Raw genomic sequence first — 14,417 nt, forward strand, 5'->3', positions numbered from 1 at the left:
TTGAGGTAGTTCAGCGTTGGCCTCGTCCCACTTTGGTGACTGTGATCAGGAGTTTCCTGGGGTTAGCAGGTTATTATCACCGGTTTATGCATGGTTTTTCATCCATTGCAGCACCTCCGACTAGATTGACCCAAAAGGGTGCTCCGTTCCGTTGGTCTGATGATTGTGAGGCGAGCTTTCAGAAGCTCAAGACAGCTTTGACTACACCACCGGTTCTAGTGTTGCCTTCCGGTTCGGGGATGTATAGGGTGTATTGTGACGCTTCACGCAGTGGCTTGGGTTATGTATTGATGCAGGAGGGGCGAGTTATTGCATATGCGTCGCTTCAGATGAAGATTCATGAGAAGAATTACCCTGTGCACGACCTGGCGGTTATTGTTCATGCTCTTAAGATTTGGAGGCATTATCTTTATGGGGTGTCATGTGAGGTTTACACTGATCATCGCAGCTTACAACATTTGTTCAAGCAAAGGGATCTTAATTTGAGGCAGCATAGATGGCTTGAGTTACTAAAGGATTATGACATCACCATTCTTTATCATCCGGGCAAGGCAAAAGTGGTTGCGGATGCCTTAAGCAGGAAGGCCGAGAGTATGGGTAGCTTGGAATTCATTTCAGTAGAGGAGAGGCCACTAGCTTTGGAAATTCAGTCCTTGGCTAACAGACTTGTGAGGTTGGACATTTCAGAGCTCAGCCGAGTTCTTGCATGCGTGGTTTCCCAGTCTTCACTATTGGAGCAAATCAAGGCTCGACAGTTTGATGATCCGCACTTGACAGTCCTCAGAGAGACGATACTACTAGGTGGTGCCAAGGAGGTTTCTATTGGCGAGAATGGTGTTCTGCGACGCCAGGGTCGTCTATGTGTTCCTAATGTCAATGGCTTGAGAGAGAGGATTCTAGAGGAGGCACACAGTTCTTGGTATTCCATTCATCCAGGTGCTACGAAGATGTATCGCGATCTGAGATAGCATTATTGGTGGCGGCGAATGAAGAAAGACATAGTGGAGTATGTAGCTAGGTGCCTAAATTGCCAGCAGGTCAAGTATGAGCACCAAAGGCCAGGTGGCCTACTTCAGCAGATGACTATACCTTAGTGAAAATGGGAGCACACTACTATGGACTTCATAGTTGGGTTGCCACGGACCTTGCAGAAGTTTGATGCAGTTTGGGTCATTGTCGATAGGCTGACCAAGTCGGCACACTTCCTTCCGGTTGTGACTACATATACTTTAGAGAAGTTGGCCCAAAATTTATATTCGGGAGATAGTTCGGTTGCACAGCGTGCCTGTTTCCGTCATATCAGATAGAGTCCCTCAGTTCACTTCACATTTCTGAAGAGCCGTACAGAGTGAGTTGGGAACCCGTGTAGAGCTCAACACAACATTCTACCCACAGACCGGCGGGCAGTCAGAGCGTACATGTTTTACTTTTTTGTCTATTTCCTCTCAAGCAGTAGGCTAGCAATATTCTTTTGTATATTCTACTAGATTGCCCACACACTTGTGACACCAAGTCTTGGCACACTCACTAGTAGACTTATGATTCTGATTAGTACTTGTTGCTTCCGCTTATTTATATTACACATGCAAAATTCTAAATCTTTTTAACAAATAAGGAAATGTTACTACTGAATAATTTATCTAAACGGCAAAACACTTGTTGATCGGTGTTGGCTTGCCTAACAACGGTGTTGGGCGCCATCACGACCTATGATGGAATTGGATTGTGACATCAGACATGTAGGCACAGAATCAAGCAAAGATATCTAAGGAGAAAAATAATACAGACTCGTTGAAGTCCAATGTTGGCAAAAGATGCAAGGAAAAAATATAAGAGAAAGGAAAGGTACTGAGAAAGAAAAGCAAAAAGAGATAAGCTGCAGAAGGGAGGAAAATGGTTATGAAGCATGAAAAAGAGAAAGTAGAATCCAGATGTTTCACACGTGCCATCATGATAAAACAGCTTTAACAGAGAATATTTGGGAATGCCGTTAAGAAATCACAATATTTCTAGTTTGCCCTTCGTCGTACCATCCAACTCTTACTAGTTGTTGCAGAGCCCGTGCTGAGCCCGGGCCCAAGCTCATTTTTATGATATCTCTAAAATAGAAAGATTATAAAATTAATGTTACCATATTAAGAACCACCTCCACACCCAGTTGAAGAAGCTAAAGACATGTCCCGCATTTCACTCAGCCTTAGATGGATCTATGTTTCCTATTCTCGCTCGTGTATTTAAGAAACAACATCATCCTAGATTTGGTATGTGACACCTAAAATCTGGCTCAACGAATAAAATAGGAAAAAAAAATCAAGGTTATATTTATTAAATACTCGTGTATTAAAGTATAAATGACCAAAAAAGGGCACTTTAGGGAACAAAGAGAAACCAAAATATTTCAAGCTCCACTACATAAAGCATGGTCTGTACGATGATGGAGATAGAAAGAAAAAGAGAAGTACGATTTTTAAACAATCCACAGGAATGCATCTACAGTAGTACAAATTCAAGTGAAATTTGAGAGAGACATACTGCAGTCTTATGTTGGAATATAAGTTGAATATCATGCAGCAGTAGAAGGATTCTATTAGCGCGGATCTAGGATTTTAATTTTATGGGTTCAACATTTAAAGCTTTAGCTCTGAACCATTATATTGTAAAGTTATGGATTCATATCTACTATCTATTAATTTAGTGATTTTTACATATAAATTTATCCTCTGCGTCGAAAGTACTGGGTTCAACTAGGGTTCAGTTGAACCCAGTAGGTGTATGCTGCATCTTCCCCTTATTAGCTAATCTTAAATTTCCTCGGCATGCACAGATTGCACAAAATAGAACAGTATCACAACAGGTAAAGCATAAACACCAAGACCAATAGCTGTAGAAGAAAGTCACACTTTAACAACTATCAACTAAAAAGAAACAATACTGCACTTGTAGCATATAAGAACTGGATGATTTCTGACATCTAGATACAATAAGAAATCAACATCATTCACTGTGATTATTAGCCTAAAACATGACAGAGTGAATGTTAGAGACTGTACACCTATTAGAACTTTCAAATCCCTTGTTATAGCACACCTGGACATAGCTGATTTTTGCTGAAAACGAAAAATATTAAGCTTTTCCGTCCCTGAGGTATCACAAGGCTAATGTTGTTGCTAGATACTTTTCTTAATATATTAGCTGACTTCAATGCAATCTAAACTTCGATCTTGGTAGCATGTACTAACGTGGAACATATACTCGCTGACTTTTCAGTTTTGACATAAAAACAGAAGAAATAAAATATGGGTGTCCTATATTGCAACTCGCTTGGGAACAAAATAGACATTTTAAGGTAATTAAGGTATACCATTTCATTTCTTCACCATAATTTCTTCCACTCTATCAGCATATCATAAAAGATCACTCACATAAGAAGTCACAATATGGGACAACAAAACAAAGGCAACTTATTGTTTAGACAAATGAATAAGATTTCATAATTACGGACAAACCAGAATTTCCATTCCTAAGGAGTGGGTTTTAAGTTATGATAACCTTGTGTGTCTGTCATTCAAAATGATCTAAAGCAAGAAAGGTTTTTTTCATTAACCACCCCGCAATTTTCCACGTTCACATTCATGGGTAATAAGTATTGGAAAGTTAACCTTGAGATATGCCTTCTGAGATATAGTATATGATTGCATGTTAAGCCACAAAAACTGGACATTTCGCTGAATTATCGGCAAATCCTGATTCCCCTCGTGTCCTTGCTTTTGAAAGCTGGACGTACAGTCCTCTTATTCTTCTTCAACAGTCTCTTTCCACCTCTTAAGTCTGATGCTTGTGATCTCCATTTACTCTAACTGAGGCCTGCGCTCTTTCTCCAGCAAAATCGAAAAGGTAGAGTTCCAGATTACCGAGGACAGTTAGAGTATCTATGGAAGTACCTCTAAGATCATAATCGCGGCCACACTACAACAATAAGAGGGTAGTTTAATGTTCTAAGGCATTTTAAAAAGAAGAAAATATTGGGGTTAATTATACAAAATGTTATCGCCTTGTAATCTAATTGCGTAAAATCATCAAACTAATTTTTCTAACTAAGAAAACATCAACATCCAATACCCCACCAATCTTCAACATCATAAATCCCATAGATAAAACTCAATTTTTTTTATAAAGCAAATACACGTGGGAAGTAGTTGATCAATTTACCAGCTATCATACTTTTTTTGATAAGGAGTTTATTAACTATCATACTTCTGTTATGATAAGGAGTTTATTAGCTATCATACTACAAACCAAAATTCTATTACTTTTAACCCCTTACCACTCAGCCTTCTCAGGTTCCATACGAACTACTCCGGCAAAGCCCTCAAGTGCTACCTCCTGCTCTGTTTCAACCAAGCATATGAATGACATAATAACGAATCATCCAAGATAAGTAGTTCAAGATGCATAAATATTGCACAAAGCAATCTCAACTTCATTACATGTGATATATCATGGTGTATTTTTATTTTTCGACCAAGGAGTAATTTTCAGGGACTCGGGAAGCCTCTATTTTTCGACCAAGGAGTAACTTGCGTAATAATGTGACAACAAATCTAACTTACCTGCAATTTACCAAGAGCAAATTCCAGAGAAGTGAAAACTTTCTGTCACAATACTGTGTTGCTAATTGATGTTGTTAAGTAGAACTACCATTACTTAGCTATGTTGTTAGTTTCTTCAAACGTATAAAGTATTGCTTGGCTTTTTCTTCATCTTGCCTTCCTGTTGTACATATTATCATCACTTTTAGCAGTAGCTTCCAAAGTCATAACCACAACAAAGTATGTAATTACTCCAATACATAGCCAAAGCTGCAGCCAAAATACAACAATCACCTTTGGATTATTTCTTTTAGGAGTTCTTTCTCTTTTCCTTTGCATTTAAAAAAATGAACTTTGAAAGATACATGTATCAAGCATCTTCTATGCATTCTCTAACCACTCCTTAAATTTTTCATCTCATTCACAAGAATCGGAGGAAAAAAAAGTTACACCGCCATTAACTATGGTTACATTCACAACAGATTAGAGGGCTTCTCATATATAAAGGAAATTATCATAAAGATTTTCTCAGATCAACACAAAATTTCAAACTTTAAAATTGAAATAAAAATGCATTCTAATTCTTTCTATCCCAAAACCTAAAAGAAACAGAAAAATAATTGCAGTAAATGCTAAATAGAGATTATGAAGCATTAATTTTTTTCTTTTTAAATTTTAGATATTCTAATAATCAACTCCAAACAACTTGTCCAAGCTCCAGCCAAAATAAAAGCTGAAAATAATGGAGAGAATCCTAATACAAATGATACTTCAAATATATATATGAGAGTTGATAAATAATTTTCTGGCTTCCACACTTCCACTGCAAACTGCAAATTGAGTGATATTAGTATATGCTGCTCTCGTTACTCCATGTGCTTTTTTAATGGCAGATATCATTAAGAATAAAATTCTGTGACTGACTACACTCTAAGTTCCTATAGCGAGAACAAGAATAAATCTAAATCCTTCAATTGGATGTAGCCGTTGTCAGTCCTATAAAACTGGATATGTTTTTTTTTTTAGATTATAATCAACAAACATGAAAAATAGCATAAAAAATTTAAGAAAAGAATTTAATATGCAGCCTAAAAAAGTTCCTAATTTCAATTCCAAACCTAATAAGGAAGAGAGTATATCCAGGGAGGTAAGGGACACAAATTAGATTCATCAGACAGGGAAAGCTTCAGGTTGAAGAAGAGCGAAACGGCGGAGAGCCTTCGTCGTCAATGTGGTGGGTCCATTGTAGTGCCGCCTTTCCATGTCTAATGTTGCCCTTGTTTTTGCTGTTATTTATGCAAATGTCGAGAAAGATTTAAGTCATGAAACTATTAGAAGGGGCATAATAGACATTCGAAAATCATGATAGAAGGATCACACATGGAATTACCAAAGTACCCCTCTGAGGACGACGAAGAGCTGCTAAACTCCCGCTTCTAAATAAGTAGAATATAGGTAAATAAAAATGCACTGCTGGTAGAACTATGTGTTACTCTTTTTGGGTCCCACTTATTAGTTATTCTTTTTGAATTTATATTTAAACATACTTAATTTCTTTATTTAACGAAAATAATAATTTTTACATATTAAAAATTATTTATTCTAAAACTTATTATATTTTAAATTGTGAAGTTGCCAACAAATAATACAACTTCATGTATTATATGAAAAGAATAATAGTGAAGCATGGGGTCAAGCCAAGTGTCGTATAGAGAAATATCTACTTCGCCCTTTAAAGATAAAATTTAACTAGATTTTATGGGAAAAAATCTATTATAAATCTATATTACAGATTTATGTAGATAATTTGTAATTCTAAGAGTATATTTGAAATTGAAAACTGAAATGCACAATCTTTAATATTATTATTAGATTATATAATTGTATATATTTGAATTCATATACAAAAATACTTGAATTGAGATAAAGCTTATAAATTTGAATCGAGAGACAAGAATATTTGAATTAATTTAAAAAATTAAATACATTCTTCTTTCTTCTCCTATTTATATTGGTCTAGCAGGTCATTATCGATTCACGCAAAATAAAATATACATAATACTAAAATAATTACAAGCAACATAATAAAAAATATAAAAAACTTTATATTGAAAATAAAATAGAAGAAAAGTCTAATTGCCTATTTCGTATAATGTAAAAAATAAATATTAAAAATACTGATACGTTTTTATAAGAAATAATAAAAGAATATATACTTTGAGCAAAGCAAAAAATTAAAATTAATATTAACTATGAATAAATTTCAGTTATAGATTATAGAAATACTAAATTTAAGAAATAAAAGAAAGTAAGTAAATAAAACTTAATATATTATTGATAAAATTAGACAATTGAAGAATTAAGCAAGCTTGAAAGTGAAGCCAAGTGGTAGTCAAGCTTGATATGAAAAAAATATATTAAAAGTTGTCTAAATTATATTAACAGGACAGTAGTCAATCTTGATATGAAGCCAAATGGCATATTGCGAAAAAGTAAAAAATATAGAATGATGAGACTTATTTTAAATTTAAGATGAGAAAATAGTTTTCTAAATATGATGGAAAAAAATACAACATATGATACCACGTAATTAAAATATTAATAAAATTAAATTAAATAATAGTGATCAATGAAATAATTTTAAGTAACGAATAAATAAACTCACTCACAAGACAAATAGAAAAAATTTATTATAAAATTATAGAGATAAAACTTATTTGAATTTGAGATGAGAAAGAGTCTTTTGAATTATGATGACAAAATTCATCCAATTAATAAAACGTAACTAAAATCATAAGAGTAATATATAACGTCAAAAATAAAAAGATATAGAATGTTGAATGAATTTCAAGTAAAAGAATATTAAATTAATAATCAAGTTTCTTAAGAGTAAGAATTTTATATTATATATGTTATATTAAAGGAGGTAATAAGCAAGGACATTACATTTAAAAGACTAATAAAAAAATTCCATGATAGTATAATCATATTGAGCAGCGAATAAAACAATAACGGTAATCGGGGAACAAAAAGAAAAAAAATGATATAAAATATAAAATGATAAGATTCATTAAAATTTCAAACCAGAAAGCATTTTTGAGTAATGATGACAAAAAAAAAATATGTAAAATATCACGTAGCTTAAATCTTAATAAATAAAGTCAAAAACCAAAAATTTCAGGCAATGGAAGAATACCAAGCAACAAAGCTTAGTTCTAAAAGATAGTTGACTTCAATAATTAAATCTTAAAAATTAAAATTTTAATAAAAAGTGAACAGAGAAGAAAGACGTAATTTTTAGGCATATAATATAAAAACAATAATTAAAAAACATTGTTAGATTTATAACTAATAAAGAAAATATTAATTTATATTTTGGACGAATTCAGGTGAAGATGTACAGTGGAAAAAAAATATAAAGAAAATTTTTTTACCAACCCAATCTCGACGAAAAAAAGGAAAAGCAATCACATCCTTAACGGCCTCTATTCCTGACGTGAACGGCCAGTTTCTTGGAACTAATTCATAGGCACTTTCCATTAGTTAGACTTCACACACTATATAAACAAATAGTTGAAGCGTGCGGTAGAAAGCGGAAAAAGGTCAGCGCACTAGCCAAAGACTTCCAGTCTATTTAACAATGAAAGACTGATTCTTGATCTTCGAGCGCTTTGGTGCGCAGGCTTGGCTCCGGATCTTTAAAAAACTCCTCGATGCGGCGAAAGTGCATTTAGGCATCTTCAAAAGCTTAACCACCAGATTTTTAGCACGTACAACTATCAAACCAGAGACCAAAGCAGCGCTCGACAAAACAGAAAGTATCACAGTACGTCGTCCTTCCCTGAAATGGAATTTTCATGCTGGAGCAAGAACTAGTTTTGACTCTTTGATCGTCGAGAAATAAAGGTGTGATTACCTGAGGTGAGGTTGACCTTCTTTCTGCCTTAGAAGAGGTATAGTTTAGGTCAGTGCTCTATTGCTTGTCGTGATTGGTTGGACACTCTCTTCGTCTAAGGTCCTAGCTTGGTCACTCTATTAAGCTTTCCCAGCAACTCTATTAAATGGGGTACGAAAGATTGCTATTCAAAGCATCGTTAAGAGTTCTGTCTTCTAGGGAGTAGTCAAGATAAGATGACTCTGATCATTCCTTCTATGGAGCCGGATGTGAGCTTATCGCCTACTGATCTTACTCAAAAAGAGTCAATGGGAGTAGACACATCAATAGCAGCAGACGCAGAGGAAGAAATCCTTGCTCTTCGGGCTAAGATGCTGACTTTGCCGTGGAAAGAGTAATGAGAGAAAAGCCCTGACCTTCCCTTGTTCTACCCTTCGAACTCGGAGATTGAAGAAGATCACTCTATGCAGCGACAGAGGCAAGATCTCTATATAGAAGGGGAGTATTGAGTCCCATCCAGCGATAATCCTTCGTCATTTTTTAAATTTCTTAGCCGATAGGCGAACCATTGAGTCTTGGTTTAGCTTCTTTTTAACTTCACTTAACGAGTCAATGATTGTTGTTGAGCCCATTTATTCGGGTCACCTCCTAGGAACAAAATCTGTCTGGCTTTCCTACCGAGTTCCAATACGTTCACTGAGATATCGCGTGGTTAAACTTCTCGAAAGCTAGGAGTAAGAAAAATATATATCTATATCAATATTACATTAAAAAGGGAGAATTAACAAAAATATTAAGTCAAGTAACAAGCTAATAAAATGTCATAATAGCAAATGAAAAAATATTAAATATACTAGAATATGTAATAAAGAAAAGTGAGGAAATTAAAAGTTATTCAATGACCATATGAATCTTTTTTTTTTATTTTCGTAAGATTTTCTTATTATGCATGTTTCACTGGATAAAAAAATTGAAATTTAATTCAATCAACAAGATATAATGTAGTCAAATAAATTTAATCACACAATATGATTTATATTCTCCGCGCATAGCGCATGTGCTATGCTAGTAATAAGATAATACCGTAAGGGATCGTTTGATACATGAGATAAGAATAATAATCTCAAGATAAATTTTGGTATTAACTTTATCACGTGTTTGGCTTGGGGTATTAGCTAATAACGGAATAACTTTTACATAAAAATTGTGAGATTAGATATCCCATATAGAAGGTGGAATAGCTAACCCTATGGAATATCCCACCATTGTACCAAACAACCCATGAGAAGACTATCTTCTGATTTTGTTAAACGATGGAGTATTTAATTGGGGAGAAATTAAAAAATAGCCAGATTTACAAGTGGTCATTCAAAAATAATCACAGTTTCAAAAGAATCGAAATTTAGCCACTTTTCATGTAAAAATAAATCTGAATGATAAAACTGTTCAAAATTCGAAAAATACTCCAGCATTCCAGTATATTATACTGGAACTCCAGTATAATATACTGGTGTTCCAGTATAGTATACCGGTCCAACATAATATGCTGGAAGTTCATACACAGGTGCTCCAATCTCTAGTATATTATGCTGGAACTTTGCGCATGTTGGAGTTCCAGCATAATATGCTGGAAGTTCATACACAGGTGCATCGATCTCCATTATATTATGCTGGAACTTTTCGTGTTGCAGCAAAATAGTGGTTATTTTTCAATGACTTTGCAAACGCTGGCTATTTTTGAATGACCAGTCCGAAAACTGGCTAGCCCGTGCTATTTTAACATTTAATTGAGGTTTTATACTTTCTCTAATTACGTGAGAGTACTTTACTCAACATGAAGAAAAAAGGGAACTTTCAAAAATTACTATAATTTGATAGCTAATTACTCCACGTAGCTATAATTTGCGTAATTACTATTCATAGCTAATATATTATTTTTGATGTATCAAACACATACAACAAAACTCAATATTCGCTATATCAATCTGTTACGAGGTTGTATCAATAAATTGTAACACCCCATAGTTTCGTATGTGATAGTACGTCGCAAGTCAATTGATGTAACCTCTGAAATAAGATCATCTTTGAAAGTACATAAAGTAAGTTGATCATGTTAACTTGGAGGTTAAAATACTTAAGATCATGGACTGCAAGTACCAAGAGGGATGGAAGGCTTAGAAGCTAAACCAATTGAAGAAAATAAGTTTTGTCGAAAGTCGACAAGTTGGAAAGTTATAACACATACTTTTGGGATGAGACTAGGGTGCTCAAAATGATAAGGAGGTTATGTTATGAGTTATTTTCGTCTTATGATAGTCATATGTTATGTTTTGAAGTCAAGTGAGTTGTGGAACAAAAGTTGGCAAAGATCATCACAATAAAACTTTCATAAATATGTTGAAATTTAGGTCAAATGTAGCCGAGCTTTTCTCCCAATATACTTGGAATTAGGGGATTATCTACCTACCAAATTGAAGATCTATGAGTGTAGTCTCTAACGTATTTAACGGTTCATCAATACGACATCGGAATAGACAAATATTCGTGTTTTCGCGAGACTGGACAAAGCAGCTCCCATGGGACCCACAAAGTCGGTGTAAACTCCAGCTTGTATTTAAGTCAATTCTAAATCGTTTTCACTCATTTATCTCGTCAAAAACAGTTCCTAAACCCTCCTAAATGCTCTACAATGATTCCTCCATGATTCTAGGATGAAAACCTAAGATAAAAACATGAATCCAATGCTAGAAACCCCGTGGTGCTTGCTATATCGCAGTTCTTCATCTTGTCGCTATTTTGGAGGGTTCTTCAAAGTGAAGTAACCTCAGGTCTTGTGTGGTTCTTGTTGATTAAGGTTATCAGTCCCTCCTTCATACATATTAGATTTTCGAGGGGAACTACAAGTGTTTACACTCCAACTTGAACACCAAAAGTTGATTCAAGAAGAGAATACAACACCTATAGTGTTGTGGTGTCATTGAGGATAATTGTGGGATGTGTTTGGTCGAAATTTTAAGTTATTGCTACTGTCTAATGTGAGTATAACAGCCTATCAATTGTGCTTAAGCTTGCTTGTATGTTGGTTAAGTTGTTAGGATGATAAACTACAAGATAATACTTGAATTAGCTTGAGATGTTGTTGTTCTTGATAGATTGATTTGAAAGTTGCTCTTATAAACTATAACTGGCTGAAAATTATGGAAAGTAAGTTGGCTATGATATTGTTAGTATGATTATGTTAGTTTACATGTCAATCTTGTTGAGGAAATTGGTAACTAGAAAAGGAAATGGCTATAAAGCACTTGAAAGTTATCGCCGGTGATATTATCTTGTATTGGGCTATTTTGGGTAACTTTAAAATTGAGTACAAGGTTGGAAATACTTTAAAAGGTATTGATTATTATACTGAATATATTACCAAGTTCAAGAATGAATGATAATGGAGTTGAAGGGTGGTAAAAGGATTCAATCAGAGCTTGCCGCACGTCGTGATATGTTGATGACTTGTTAAATAAATATTATGTACCCTATTGTTGATGTTATTTTTATTGTATTGCTCTGGTTGTTGTTGTTGGTATCTGATGTTGGAGAAGGCCTTTGTTACAGGGGAGATGCCGCCCAAATTTACATAAACGAGTTGCTCGCTTAAATTACGGACATAACCTTTACTCATCACTGATTTTGAATCTCCTTATACTATGGTAGACTGAGTTGAGTTGTTTGAAGAGTTGCTTAGAAGCTATTAAGGACTTAACTAGGTTAAGGCATGTTAAGGATAAACCTTTCCTTCATTTTGGCATGATCCAGTAACTACATGTGTTTGATAACGAGACATAAACAAAATCTCATATTCCTGAATTTATGTACATTTTTCTAGACTCATAAGTTACAGCATTCTCCCTTATCGGGACTTCATATTGAGTTTAGTATTGTCTTATTTCATCCAAGAGAGCAGAGAGTCTATATATATGCAGTATTGCAGTATTTCCACCACCATCGAGCTATAATCGATGGGCAGATCCCTATTGGGGAACCTCTGATCAGATGGTAAGTTATATACCAAGCCAACTGTGGCCGAGCGCCTATGAGCGAGCCCAGAATGACCGAGATACAGAGCCTAGTATGGCCGAGCGCCTATGAACGAGCCTACTACGGCATAACAATTACACATACCGAGCCTTATGAGGCCGGACATCTATTTTACTTACTATATCGAGAGATTTGAGTCAGTATCACTAGGTAAGCATATATTCAGATTATCTTTGACTCTCAGTTACTTTCAGTTATTATATTATCAGTTCAATTTTAGCTTTCAGTTATTCTGTTACCTTACATACTCGGCACATTATTTCGTACTGACGTTCCTTTTGCTGGGGATGCTGCATTTCATGCATGCAGGTCCTGATTGATAATTGGACAGACCCTCCAGTAGATAGAGCCAAACATCAGCTTGGTTGGTAAGCTCTACTTCCTCGGAGTTACCAGGTCTAGACCTTGGAGTACATGTTATATATACTTGTTTGATGGGTAGGTCGAGACTCTGTCCCGACCATGGTACAATTCAGTTATTTCTAGAGGTTTGTAGACGAGTCCTATATATTTTGTATATCAGTAGATGTTCATGGCGGCTTCGTCGGCTTGCACAGTTTATATATATATATNAGTCCCCACTTTGAACGAGCATATATATATATATATATATATATATATATAAGATTTTGGGTATGTCTACCCCACATATGAGAGAGACTTTATTTTCAGGCGATTCAGAATATGACCTCATCGGCCTAAGTTGAGGGTTACCCCTCCAGAGTTCACAGTTACAGAGTGGTACGCTCGGACCGAGTATGGCACCGGGTGCCGGTCACACCTCTTCAAGTTTGGGGCGTGACATAAATACAGCTTTGACGGAAAAACTATATCAATTATATTCGTTCGCGCATAATAGTTGTATTAATGAATACAGTTTTGATAGAAAGCTGTATCAATTGTAGTTGTTCACGCATAATGGCTGTATTTTGTCAATACAACCAATGAGAGCTTGGATATAGGTTAGAAAAATGCATTCAATGTGTGAAAATCATTATACAATTATCAAATAGCTCAATCATACACTATATTAAAAAAACAACAACATCCATAAATAAAGTCACATACAGCTACATTCTCAATGCATACATACATACAGAGAAAAGAAGAAAGTTTGTCGAAGATGACATTTTTCGGCCAAGCTAACATTGTATACACTGTATTTATACTCAAAACGAAGACGAATAAAAATCTAGCCAGATTCGAGAATACACTATATGCATTGTATTTATCATTTGAAAATGTGACGATAAGAGAATGAGGCCTCCAAGCTTCGCGTCACCAGAGATGAACTAAAATCCAGCCAGCTCTATGAATACAATGTATTTACTATGTATTAACATTCATTCCGGCTAGATCTGGGAATACAATGTATGTACTGTATCATTGTATGTGACTCCATAACAAAGAAGAGAATAAAGTTTGTCGGAGATGGTGTCTTCCGGCCCAGCAAAATACTATATACATTGTACTAAAACTAAAAACAGAGACGAACAAAAATTCAGCAAGACATGAGAACATACTGTTGCAGGCAAACTTTGAGAAAACCAAATGTTCCTTCGAACATTCGGCCAGATCTGAGAGATATTTCACTGTAGCCAAACATTATCTAGTGATGGCCATTCCCCGGAAAGGACAAAGCTTTGTCGGCAGAGTAGCGGCGACGAAGCAACGGTGACGGAACAATAATGATGGGGCAGCGGTATGGATGTAATGAAAAAAAGTAGAGATTGTGATATGGGTTTGGTGCAAAGAAGCATTGCAGTTAAGATAGGCTTTGAAAGTGGGTATTTGCTATAAAATTCAAAATTTAGCTATTTACTATAATTATTTTAAAGTGTATT

General features: G+C 35.0%; 1 long non-coding RNA gene across 3 annotated transcripts; it reads right to left on the reverse strand.

Annotated features, from left to right (window-relative positions):
- LOC109225664 lies at positions 2,917-6,045 on the reverse strand. Of its 3 annotated transcripts, none has more exons than XR_002067967.1 (4): positions 5,980-6,045; positions 4,611-5,875; positions 4,325-4,388; positions 3,439-3,966 (listed from the first exon to the last, which is right to left on the reverse strand). It is a non-coding gene; the product is annotated as an uncharacterized LOC109225664 (long non-coding RNA). The 3 variants fall into 3 exon arrangements; XR_002067969.1 differs by having other exon boundaries at positions 4,325-4,859; positions 5,708-5,875; positions 5,980-6,032; XR_002067964.1 differs by having other exon boundaries at positions 2,917-3,966; positions 4,325-5,875.

Source organism: Nicotiana attenuata, chromosome 1 (assembly GCF_001879085.1).
Source record: "Nicotiana attenuata strain UT chromosome 1, NIATTr2, whole genome shotgun sequence".
Classification (NCBI taxonomy): Eukaryota; Viridiplantae; Streptophyta; class Magnoliopsida; order Solanales; family Solanaceae; genus Nicotiana; species Nicotiana attenuata.